A 13,787-nucleotide genomic window follows, 5' to 3' on the forward strand; every position below is an offset into this window, starting at 1 on the left:
CAGTACCTATTACTTTTCATTAGGAGGAATAACATTTAATTATAACTTTGATTGAGCTTATAAAATTCAAAATTTACTTCCAGATGCGTTTTGACAGATGGAAATAAAAACATCATCATTGCACTTTCGTGTCATCTTGCGGTCTACATCCGGCTTTAGATCGCGAATTAGAGAAGTCGAATGTTAGATTAGATTGACACTGGCAGATAATCATTGTTCCTTATTTCATAGTTGTCGTCACTCTCCTTACATACACTCTGTGAATTACGTAAACATTTCTTTCGTTTTCATTTGCTAAAAAATTTAAAATTCCGACATGCTATCTAAAACTTTTTAGCATAGGCCCTTTCATGAATATCAGAGCATGGGGAAACTAGAGCACTCTAGTTAGAGTGTGGCCAAGAGGCCATGACGTATCCAAACGAACATGAAATTTGACGTATTTATATTGTGTATACGTCAAATTCCATGTTCGTTTGGATACGTCATGGCTTCTTGGCCACACTCTAACTAGAGTGTTCTAGGGGAAACGCCCAATGCCACCCTCTGTGAAATCACAAACAAGTGCTTGAGAACCAGAAGAAGACCTTCATCAGGCCACAATAAAATAGACTGTTATCGAAGACTCCAAATCAAGAAGACTGATATCTCTTTCCTTCCCCCATACAAACGAGAAGCGACAAAGGTTACAGCGCCTCTATTGGAAGAAGGGAGGAAGCTTTATGTAAAAATGTATATGTGTGTGTGCATCACTATGGAAAGTACCACCTTTACCCGCAAGTTGCGTTGCTGTTACTGTCTCCGGATTCTGGACAGAGTTGCCAGTCTTCTTGATATGGAGTCTTCGCTGTTATAGAGGGAGAATGCAAACGAGTCGAAATCAGTGCGGCCAAACAAACCAACATGGAAAATGATCTACATTGTGATGGATTTCCATTTCATACAACATTTGATAAATTTGGCTTAATAAGTTAAAGTATTCAATCAAAATTTTTCCATGAAATTAGTCGTTATGATTAAATAACATTTGGATGCATATTACTATGTGAATTAACGACATGCTGTTTGAAATATTTGTCGAAAATCAACAATCGTATACATCACTTTGGCAACATTGTGCGTGCTTTAGTGTGTGCGTAATTATCATTTTAAGATGAATTTAGGAAAAATCAAATTAAAATTAAGCAAAAATTCATCTCATTTTCTTTACATAACCAAACTATTTAAAAATTTGGAAGTGAGTGATTTGATCGGAATTTAGTAAGGAGTCGTTCTGTGGGTCAGTAGAAGTTACTTTGAATTTGAATTGTTGTGCAATTTAGTGAAAATTTTCAGTGTGTATTGCTAAGATTGAACTAGTAGCGATGAAGAAATTTGTCCCATCGCTAATTTCGAGGTAAGAAATCGAAAAAAAAACAATGAGTGTTTTATTACCAATTATTGCAAGTTTACTGCGCCTATTTGAAAAAAGATATAAATGCTAAAGTATTAGTTGAACTCCAAAGAATTTTCATTGCTTTTGAAATGGTTGATTTGATAAAGTTACGTTGTTGTATCTTTTGTTTAAAGTTGAGCAATCCGGAAATGCGATGAATAGAGGGGCTGAGATGAATTAGGGAGCGTCAACCCTATTACCTAATTACTAAAGAAAGATTGTAAAACTTTTTTATTTCGAAGATAGCGGTTTTAACCTTAAGGTATTCGCCTCCTCGAGTTAGAAAAATCTCTTAAGGAAAAATCTTTAACCGTGTGTGAAAAGTTGGGAGTCGAACCCAGGTGAGCTGCGTACAAGGAAATTGATTTACCAACTACGGTATGCCCGTCCCTAGATTGTGAAACTTTCTCTTCAAAAGGACTCAACACAGCAATCGTCTTTTCAGATGTATGCCTCAGTTGATTTATTTTTATCCTGAATGTTCAAACTGATTGGTTAAAACTTTCGGACCAGTTCCTGTTGTTCTGTACTTAAAATTCACGTTGTGAAATTCTGGCATTTTTCACGGGTCAGTAGGAAAAGGGCCGGATTCTACCATACATCGTTTCCATCCCATTACTTCTACCAACTCGGTTGCTTCTGCGTTCGTTGTGATGTTATATCAAATGAATCATCTTCATTCTTTTCGGTATCCTTTCCGCCGACACGGTTGACTTTTTTTCGGCGAGGACGGCTAATTGAATGACGAGAAAGGGGATTTCATTTCCGGCTAGCGAGTAAACTTCTTTTTTGCCGCTAGACCGATGTGTTTCACCGAGAAAACAAATGAAATCCGATAAAGACAATGGAATTACTGTTCGGTGTGGCTCTTCAGCGATGCTGGTTTTTAATTAGAGCACCTATTTTGATTCTACCGATGTTCGATCGCCCTTCTGGCAAACATGCTCAGTTGGATACAATTGGAGTTAGTTGTGGTTTAAGGCTCAAGTTACCTCAAGGCTTGGTAGTATGCGTAAGAAAAATTGTGTTCAGCTTTGCCACCAGATTATCCATTTAAACCTTTTCAAAACTCTAAAAGAAGAATATCAGTCGATTTATTAGATCATCAGGATTCAATTCATGCAAAATTCCTGCTGGAAAAACCATTGGCTTAGCTGGATGGTGCTTTTGAAAAAGTGGCTGTGATTTTTTTTCACACTACCACACCGAGCGGGGGTACGCAACACAACTGCGCAATGAAAAAACCACAGCCCCTTTTTCAAAAGCACCATCCAGCTAAGCCAATGGTTTTTCCAGCAGGAATTTTGCATGAATTGAATCCTGATGATCTAATAAATCGACTGATATTCTTCTTTTAGAGTTTTAAAAAGGTTTATATGGATAATCCGGTGGCAAAGCTGAACACAAATTTTCCTACGCACACTACCAAGCGTTCAATTCTAACACATGCTTAAAAACGGTAACTTGAACCTTAAGGAGGCTGATTTACCTGCCACATAACTTGAAATATTTGCATTTGCAAATCGTGTCGTCGTCGTCATTGTCATCGTTGTAAAGTCAAGAGGGTAATGAATTTTCCTTTTAAGACTTTGAATCCTTCGTACCCGGTGATGGGATGAACACAAGCACCATCGGCCGAAGGTAAGGTGTACCCGTATGTACGATAAATTATATTAATAAATCCTTGTAACATGAAATGTACTGTAGAAGCGGTTGAAATATTGCGGTTTGCTGACAATTCACCTGAAGAAAGTCAGGCAGTACTCGACAGAAAGATCAGATGCTGGGTTATTAAATTTTCATTTATTGCATTCGTGTTGAGAATTCTGGTCTGTCTGAAATCCTGCGTTTGGTTGTTGCTGGCGAGACAAGCACTTCCGTTAGAGATAATTGAAAATCCGGTAAATTTCATACGATGTTGTTGAAGTGTCCTTAATGGGTTCGGTTGGCTGTTATCTAGAGAGATGAGCACAAAAACCATATTTACACTCTTCTCATTGTCATCTTACTATCCTTATTCATTGCTTCAGGCTTAACGCCAGGTTATAACCTGAAGTCCGTAAGTTATATAGAGTTCTATTCGAATTCAAGGTCTAATTGTATAACACTTTAATTTTCATATTTATTATCGTTGCAAGTCAGGAATTAGGGCTATGAATTCATACAATTTTGAACCTTTACATATTTGAATAAACACTAGACTGGTTCAATTTTTTTACTTTTAGCTCTACCAGGCTCTACTGATTTCTTTTATGGTCCTTAGTAATTGTGCAAATTTTGATACCGATCGGTTGTGTCTACGGACCCTCCAAAAATTTTAAAGTTTATATGGAAATTAGTATGGAAAATCGGTTAAAATTTAAAATAAATTCTTAAAAAATCACCTCATCAATCAATTCATGAGAACACTATTTATTTCTAAAAGTATTCATGTACTGAACACATCCGGGGAACATTGTAAGTTTATGAAAATTCGTTGAGAAAAGTTATTAACTAAAGAAGCAGCATGATTTCAAAACAAGTGGATTTTATTATAAATCATAGCAACCCCGTTTGAATTGCTGTACAGTCGGGTCTCTTACTACGCGGATTCCTACTGCGCGGTACCCGCGTTGTGGGATACGCATAGCTTATGGGATTTCGACTAATTGGGGCTGTGGCCGATTATTTCGTGAGCGTCAACATGTAGCGCCATACTTTCTTTGGAAAAGTTATTGTACTCACTTGGGCCAACAACTTAGAGTTATAGGGTATCCAATTAGTTGAGAACTATGCCGCCAGAGTTGCTATGGAAAAAGAGTAAATAAATCGAACTTCTCGTCGTAAATTCGACTATCATCAAATGGATTCAATGTCAAATATATCAAGACTCTGATTATTTCGAAAGGTGGTGTCTTCGGGGAGTATTTAAAAGAAGTCCAGAGCTTCTAGGTGGTAGAAAGTATAACTCGCAATTACAACACCAGGTGGCGCTAGTGCGAATGTAAATATTCAACACATGTTAAAATAATTCTATATCTCAACATCGTGATTAGATGGAGTAGTACTGTCTTCAGCAAAGTTGCTCGAGAGGTCGAGGACTACCCAACGGTAACAGATTAGTTTGGAATACTCTCACTGTGCGGCGCTAGTGAGCGTAGAAGCTTTCAGCACATGGTAGATTATGATATATCTCAAAAGTCTAATAACTTAGAAAAATGGTGTTTTCGGTAAAGTTCTCAGGGAGGTCAAAGGCTACTCGATTATGGATAGATTAAAGTGGAGTGGACCCGTCAGGCGGCGCTAGTGAGCATTATTTTTCAAAGCATGTATCTCGAGATCATGATCATTTGGAAGGGTGGTGTCTTTGGCAGTGGCGTAGCCAGAAATTTGGTTTGGAGGGGGTTTTGATGAAAATCGCAAATTTTTTGAAAAAATGCTAAAATTTAATATGAGTTTGATAAATTATTGAAAACTCAAAAACATAAGTAGTCTAACAGATATCATTTCAGTCTACAAACAAGAAGGATCAACATGGAACAGTTTTCAAACCTTTATAGATTATTTTCTTGTATAATATGTCAATGAAGTCAAAAATTGCGATCTTTTAAAGTGGGATAAATGATCTAAAAAAATTTCAACGTTCAAGATCATCTAATATAATAATCCTTAACTTTGAAGGTTCGACAACTTCGGGAAGTTATCAACATAAAACAGCGCCTGCTTTGATATAGAAATTTTAGTGATTAACTCTAATAGAGGTAATTATGGTGAATTAATTTTTCAAAAATCTTAAGAGACATGGTGCCTTCAGCAAAGTTTTTGATAATGTCATTTCAAATAATTTTGTTGAAAATATGAAGGCTACATGAATTCAACATATAGGGATTTAAATGGACTGGGCCTGCTATATTTCTTCTTACTGAAGAAAAATTTAGGTGAAAACTATTTTTTTCTGCGCTACGGATAAAATTGTTTGAAACAATCATTGCGAGTTGAGAACACAAAACCTATAACTAAATTATGGATGGATGGAACTGAAACTTGCGTTTCGACTTCATCTCATCAGAATCCGACACTAACTTGGTGGGCGGACTAAGCTAGCGCCGAATTGATGCTAGCTCCTGAAAATGGAATCACTCTTTGTGTTTTTGAGTCCTTTTAATATCTAGGAATTATTTGTTTTAAATCCAGTTCCCTTATTTTTTTGTAAGCTTCAAAGGCACCTTGAACGCAATGTGAATTTATTATTTAATTATCGCAAAAGAGATTTATCAAATACGGTAATTTCAGAATAGCTTGTTGTAAAGGTTTTCTACTACTATATTTCGACACTCTGAATATGTGGGATATTTATGTCTTTGACAAAGTTGTTTGAAATAGCACTTTCGAAAACTTTGCTGGAGACATTAAGTCTCGACCCAAATTTGGTTGAAGAGTAATTCTTGTCTATAATTACTTCTAGGAGGATTAACCGTCAAAATTATTCTATCAGCAGAAGAACAGTTTTACGTTTTGAAATTCTTCAATGTTACTTAACATCGAAATTTGGCAGTTTCGAATGAATGTGATCGTGACCGTTAAAAATTTATCGAGCATTAATTTTACTTTTCTTCATTAGTCAACCTCACAACTTGCAGTACTAGTACGTAGCACACAAAATTTTAGTACGCCATTCATTGCATCCTGATAAGAGGTCATTCATATAGATGATAATACAACAAAAACCCAATGCTCGTAAAACCAATCCTGACCTGCTAGAGACAAAATTACATCAGCTTTCAACTAGTTTCTGAAATGTTATTCTTGTTGTTAACTATATTGAATTGTTGTCTAAGCTCTACACAATCTAAAAAAATACATTTTCAGCAAATGTTGAAATGTATGTAAGTTTTCGGTAAACAATCTTATGTTTTATATGCAATCGACTTATTCAAATTTAGATTCCCATTCGAAAAATTGTCTCTAATCCATATTTTGAAGCATCTTTCCAAAAATGAGCTCATAATAATTCAGACAGTTATTTTATTTTACATTGAAGTAATTTGACAACTATGGGATTTTGGCTAAGAGATAAGTTACAAGATCCCCTTCCCACAATTTTCCAAAAGTTCTCATGACGCTTTAAACACAGTTCTCAATGTAGTGATCAGAACACGGCGAACAAATTAGTTCAGAACTCGCCCACTAGATGATGCTAATGCGAATGAAACTTTCTTAACATTATAGATATATTTCTAATGTCTGATAATTTAGGTAAACGCTGTTGTTGGCAAAGTTCTGCAGGGGGACAAGTGCTGTTTGACAATGTACAGAAAAATTTCGATTTTACCCGCTAGGTGACGCTAGTGAGCACGAATTTTTCCTTTCAATTTCTGCATCTCGATATAAAGGCGCTGTAGAAGGGTGGTGTGTTCAACAAAGTTGCTCGAGAGGTCGATCCAACGGTAACAGATTAGTTTAGAGGTGTTACCCAACGATATCAGATTAGTTTAGAATACTCTCACTATGCTGCGCAAGTGAGCTTAGATGCTTTCAGCATTTAGTTGATAATGATATATCTCAAAAGTCTAATAACTTAGAAAGATGATGTTTTCGGTAAAGTTCTTGAGGAGGTCAAAGGCTACTCTGTTATGGTTAGATTAAAGTGGAATGGACCCGCCAGTTGGCGCTAGTGAGCATTTTTTTCATATCCTGCATCTCGAGATCATGATCATTTGGAAGGGTGGTGTCTTTGGCAATATTCATAGACAGGTCGAGCTCTGTCCTACGGCGACCAAATTAGTTCGGAACTTGCCCACTAGGCGATGTTAATAAGAATGAAACTTTCTCAATATTATAGATATATTTTTAAAGTCTGATAATTTAGGAAAACGCTGGTTTTGGTAAAATTCTCCAGGTGGACAAGTGCTGTTTGACAATGTATAGAAAAATTTTGATTATACCCGCTAGGTGACACTAGTGAGCACGCATTTTCCTTTTCAATTTCTGCATCTCAACATAAAGGCAGTTTAGAAGGGTGGTAACAATAAAGTTGCTTGAGAGGTCGAGGACTACCCAACGGTAACAGATTAGTTTAGAATACTGTCACTATGCGGCGCTAGTGAGCGCAGAAACCTGGTAAATTATGATACATCTCAAGAGTGTAACTTAGAAAGATGGTGTTTTCGGCAAAGTTCTTGAAGAAATCAAAGGCTGCTCGATTATAGACAGACTGAATCGGAATGGACCCGCCAGGCGGCGCTAGTGAGCAAGCAGTTTTTTCCAATTTTTATTTCTCGGGATCAGGATAATTTGGATGAGTAGTATCTTTGGCAAAATTCATCGACAGGTTGAGTTTTATCTTACGGTGATCATACTTTTTCAGAACTCACTCATTGCTAGGGAGAATACAACTTCTACTGCACAGTAGATTTAGTCAAAAGTTTGATAATTCATGAAAATGGTGTTATCAGATTAACGTGGATTTCAGTTTACGAATTTCAGCATCTCAAAATCATGACAGTTTAGAAGAAGAGAAGGCTTTCTTCGGTGAAATTCATCGGTAGATCTAGAGCTGTCTGATAATGGAAGATTGGTTTTAAATGCTATCATTATGCGCCAGAGAATGGGTTGATGAATTTATCTTCTTATCCGTTTTGAGGCTACTTCAGAAATTTAGATAAAATTAACAAGAATCAGAGCAGTAAATAATCTATTCATAATCAAGTAGCCCTTATTATTCCTAGCGGGTAAAATCAAAATTGTTCTATACGTTGTCAAACAGCACTTGTCCCCCTGGCGAACTTTACCAAAACAGCGTTTACCTAAATTATCAGACTTTAGAAATATATCTATAATGTTAAGAAATTTTCATTCTTATTAGCGATGCCTAGTGGGCAAGTTCCGAACTAATTTGGTCGCCTTAGCACAGAGCTCGACCTGTCTATGAATATTGCCAAAGATCCACCCTTCCAAATGATCATGATCTCGGGATACAGAATGAAGAAATTGAAAGGAAAAACTAGTGCTCACTAGCATCACCTAGCGGGTAAAATTGAAATTTTACACTGTCAAACAGCACTTGTCCCCCTGAAGAACTTTGCCAAAAACAGCGTTTATCTAAATTATCAGACTTTAGAAATATATCTATAATGTTAAGAAAGTTTCATTCGCATTTGCACCATCTTGTAGGCGAGTTCTGAACTAATTTGTTCGCCGTAGGACAGAGCTCGATCTGCCTATGAATATTGCCAAAGACACCACCCTTCCAAATGATCATGATCTCGAGATACATGCTTTGAAAAATAATGCTCATTAGCGCCGCCTGGCGGGTCCATTCCACTTTAATCTATCCATAATCGAGTAGCCTTTGACCTCGTCGAGAACTTTCCCGAAAACACCATTTTTCCAAGTTATTAGACTTTTGAGATATATCATAATCTACCATGTGCTGAAAGCTTCTACGCTCACTAGCGCCGCATAGTGAGAGTATTCCAAACTAATCTGTTACGGTTGGGTAGTCCTCGACCTCTCGAGCAACTTTGCTGAAGACAGTACTACTCCAGCGCCACCTGGTGTTGTAATTGCGAGTTATACTTTCTACCACCTAGAAGCTCTGGACTTCTTTTATAAACTCCCCGAAGACACCACCTTTCGAAATAATGATTTGATGATAGTCGAATTTACGATAAGAAGATCGATTTATTTACTCTTTTTTTCATAGCACCCCTGGCGGTATAGTTCTCAACTAATTGGATACCCCATAACTCTAAGTTGTAGGCCCAAGTGTGTAGAACAACTTTGCAAAAGAAAGTATGGCGCTACATGTTCACGCGGAAGAAATAATCGGCCACAGCCCCAATTAGTCGAAATCCCATAAGCTATGCGTATCCTACAACGCGGATTTCTTTTTGACGCCCCCAGTTAATCGCGTAGTAGGAGACCCGACTGTATCTGCCCTATGCGAGCGGTGGGTGGCATGTCTAGTTTACACTGGTATAACGACGGAACTATTCAAGTAGGGTTACTATGATTAATAATAAAATCCACTTGTTTTGAAGCCATGCTACTTCTTTAGTTAATAACTTTCCTCAACGAATTTTCATAAACTTACAATGTTCCCCGGATGTGTTCAGTAGATGAATACCTTTAGAAATAAATAGTGCTCTGATTAATTGATTGATGAGGTGATTTTTTATGAATTTATTTTCAATATTAACCGATTTTCCATACAACCTTCTATATAAACTGAAATTTTTGGAGGGTCCGTAGACACAACTGATCGGTACCAAAATTTGCACAATTACTAAGGACCATAAAAGGAATCCGTAGAGCCTGGTGGAGCTAAAAGTCAAAAATTGAACCAGTCTATCATTCACTCTATGCACGGCACAAGAAAACGATCTGGTTCATTCGAGAGCTCGGAAACGTATGATCCAAAATTATTATTGTACAATATCTTATTAAATTTGTAAGTTATTTTTTTTCAATCCAAGTAATTTTGGTTTGGGGACGGGTTAACCTTCGAAGACCTTCACCATCACTGGCTACGCGACTGGACTCCATAAGGGTGCTTACAGAGTGGCGGCGAGAAGCTGAACTGGCGCTGGATCTGACATTAGAATGCGAGACACCTGCTTGCTGCAAACCAAAGGGATTATGTCAGAGTGAAAGCTGAGCCGATCGGCGCCGACTGCCTGCTTTTACTCTGACATGCTCCATTTGATATGCTGCGAGCAGGTTTCTCGCATCTCGCATCATACTGTCAGTACAAGCGCCTGCTCAGCTTCTCGCGGCCACTCTGTAAGCACCCTAAGGGTGCTTACAGAGCGGCGGCGAGAAGCTGAGCTGGCGCTGGAACTGACATTAGAATGCGAGATGCGAGAAACCTGCTTGCTGCAAACCAAATGGGTGATGTCAGAGTGAAAGCCGAGCGAATCGGCGCCGACTGCCCGCTTTCACTCTGACAGGCTCCATTTAATATGCTGCAAGCAGGTTTCTCGCATCTCGCACTCTAATGTCAGTACCAGCCCCAGCTCAGCTTCTCGCCGCCACTCTGTAAGCACCCTAAGAAACTTCAATTCGCAGACCTAGATCACTGGTTCCGGGCATATTCCAGATCTAAAGCCACTTCGGTGATGACTGAACCAATTTTCACTGACCTAATTTCAAATGGAAGGTATAACATTGCAGTTGGGCGTTGCACCCCCTCTCCCTCCACCGCCCCCTTCCTTTCTTCTTACCCTCCGCCCTACTCTCCCACTCCCTCTCTTCTCTCTCAGACCAATCTTACTCTAGTCTTTCTTTCATCCACCTCGTGTATCAAAATAAGTTAAGTGATTCCCCTCCTCCCACTAATTATCCACCGCAACGCATTTCAAAAAATTTTTAACAACAACGTTGAACTTTGTAACTGGCCAGCCAAACGAACTTCCGAGGTAAGTAAGTGGGTGGTTCATGTGCCACTCTCAGTTGAGAGACCACCCACCTGGTTTAGAGCTGCCCGGCCTTGTGAGACCCTTCAGGAGAAGGTTCTGGTCTTCCTCAATGTAGGAAGGAAGCAAGCTAGCTGATCACAACCGTTCGAGCCGCGCGTATAATAAACCCGAGAAATCTTGAGCGTTTTTTCAAAACGTCATATCTGCAATGAGTTACTCTCTTTGTTTACTTTCTCTTCTGTTAATAATTCGGTCACTTTAACATTTATCCCTCAGCTCTTTGCATAATATGCTAGTTAAAACCCCCGTCTTTCGATCTGTACTGTAAAATAAGTGAAAAGTGTTATAGTGACGCCGTAAAAATCGAAAGAGAAAGTATAAACAGAGAGTAACTCATTGCAGATATGACGTTTTGAAAAAACGCTCAAGAAATGTCCGAAATGATCAATACAAATTAGTTCCGAAGCAAAGATTCTGTTCGCGGGGGTTTTTCATCACTGGCAGAGTCCAATCCGACCAGTTGACGATCTAGCGTTCGATTCGAGAGTGGTTCCGGTGGGTATCGGGGCCAACCTCCCCAACAAAAGACAAAAAAAGACGAGATAAGAATACCGACCGAAATAAACTAGACCCCAAAGACTTAACCAAATCACAATTACTACATCTACCGTACGGGAAACCTCATTTAACACAGAACAGAGCTTTTCACTTAAAACATTTATTCCTATTTACAATTTGCGATTTATTCCCATTCTTCGGTTTTCTTTATTCAAGCCTAGCTAGACGCATTTCCCTCTCTATCCCTCTCGGTTTCCCTATCCTCTAGTGTGGTGATATACAGAGCATTGTGCGTGCTCTCGGCGTGGGTATTGTTTGATACCGTGCGGTGCTATTTAGTTTGCAAGTTCACTTCGAGCCACGGCTGGCAAATCTGATGGTAGGGTAAGGCCGTCTAATGTGACCCCATGCGCATGGACAATCACAACACATATATCACTCTACTCACGACCTAGGATTTACGTGGACATGATGGCGGGAGACGGCGATTACTTCTGCTGCTGTTGCTACTGCTGACACCACGTTCGATCACCCTTGATCGGACTGGACTGACGACGGTGGTCTCCTCCGCCGATTCGTTGAACTTACGCAGACGGGGTACTTCCGTCGAAACTTCCGGTCGTCCCCGGAAAGTGTAGATTGCTGTTGATGTTGCACTTGCTGTTTTCGAACGGTCCTGCTAAGGCGCGATTTGACGGACGCTGCCTTCTTCCGGCCACGTGTACCACCGGGACCAACCTTGAGCCGAATTGTGGGGTCAAGAGCGGTCATTAACGAAGAGGTGTGATGTGTCGGACTTTCGACGGCTACCACGAACCTGTGAAGTAAATTTCCGTCGCACGAGGACAAATCAGCACGCGCACATTTTGGTGATAACCATAAATTTCGGGTTTACCTTATATTTTTCTAACAGCGCACACACTAGAATCGCCAAGCTACTTATTGCTATACTTTGCAATGCTTTTCTATTGGGGAGGGAAACTTATTAGCAAAAAGCAATTATTAGGCGAAACAATTAAAGTCGAGTCAATTTACCACACTAAACACATCACGGCGCGAACAAAATTGAACCACTCTTGCCTCTTCCACTGAAACGATCAAAGTGGTTTATTGGGCTCTGGGAATCCTCAGAATAACCGCGATTTGGAGATCTCCGTCAGCGGATCTGACGCAATTTCCACGAAGTGGACAATAGAGACATTTCTAATATCATATTGATCATCCCGAACTTCCCCAATTTCATGACCGCATCTCATTTCTGCGGACGCCGTCTATCATGCACGGCTGCTGCCTGTCCAAACATTAGAGTGAAACAAAACGCTCTCCCAACAGTGCAAATATTCGTGAAATTGACCAAGGGTTGATGGCCTCTTTCGGCAGCCCAATCCCTCCCCTCACCGGCGGCATCGCTAGACCAGCAAATTAGTAATGGGCACTTGCGATGAACTGCGGGCACTCATCAAGTTCGTAGTATAGCAAGTCTCTTGATGAAGTCTCTCTCGCGCTACCGTAGCAACTCGATTTTGCGAACATTTCTCCATGGTTTAAATTAATGATATGGATATCATGCATAATTTAGAAAAATAACAATTTACGCATACGTACTAATATTTACAAATCTATATACATTTAATTTTTTACAATTAACGTACTCGTTACAACTTACATGTTAAACTAAATGAAAATTATATTTTTGTTTGTTTCAAGTGTGTCAGCGTCGACATGTTACTCGTGAGGTTCGTGACCGTTGTGAAAATATATTTATACTTACCAAGTATAATATGAATGTAATAGATATTTCCATAATGCCAGTGGCGTAGTAGCGGGGGGGGGGGGTTTGGGGACGAAACCCCCCCCCCCCGAAATATTTTGGAGAATTTTGAAGAAAATCAATATGTTAAACAAAAATATGCCTAATATTTTAAATGAAATTCTCAAAGGTTCATTTGCAAAAGTTATCTTGTGAAAATATTTCCTTGTAGTGAAAGACTGCAGACTCGACACCTACCTGGCGGCACGTTGTGGAGGCTAGCTCAACCGCCGAGGACTATAACAAGTAGATCGCGGTGAAGCGAGGAGCTGGGAGCTTATTGGTTCACGAAACGGATATCGGTACCGAGAGAAATTTCGCCACATTCTGTAGTCCTTGACTGACGGCGAACATGGACTGGAGAGTTTGAGAGAAGTATCCCCATAGAGACCACCGGGCGATTCGCTACCGCATCGGCCAATGGAACCCTGCTACAGCACGAAGAAGGTCGGGCCGCAAGCTAAAGTGGAAGACGAAAGCCTTTAACGAAGACCTCTTTGTTGAGTTACTTCGGCGAACAACGGAATCAAGTACGTTGATGCGGCTGATCTAACAAGAAGGATTGTGACGGCTTGTGACGTTACAA

The sequence above is a fragment of the Topomyia yanbarensis genome, chromosome 3 (assembly GCF_030247195.1).
Source record: "Topomyia yanbarensis strain Yona2022 chromosome 3, ASM3024719v1, whole genome shotgun sequence".
Taxonomy (NCBI): Eukaryota; Metazoa; Arthropoda; class Insecta; order Diptera; family Culicidae; genus Topomyia; species Topomyia yanbarensis.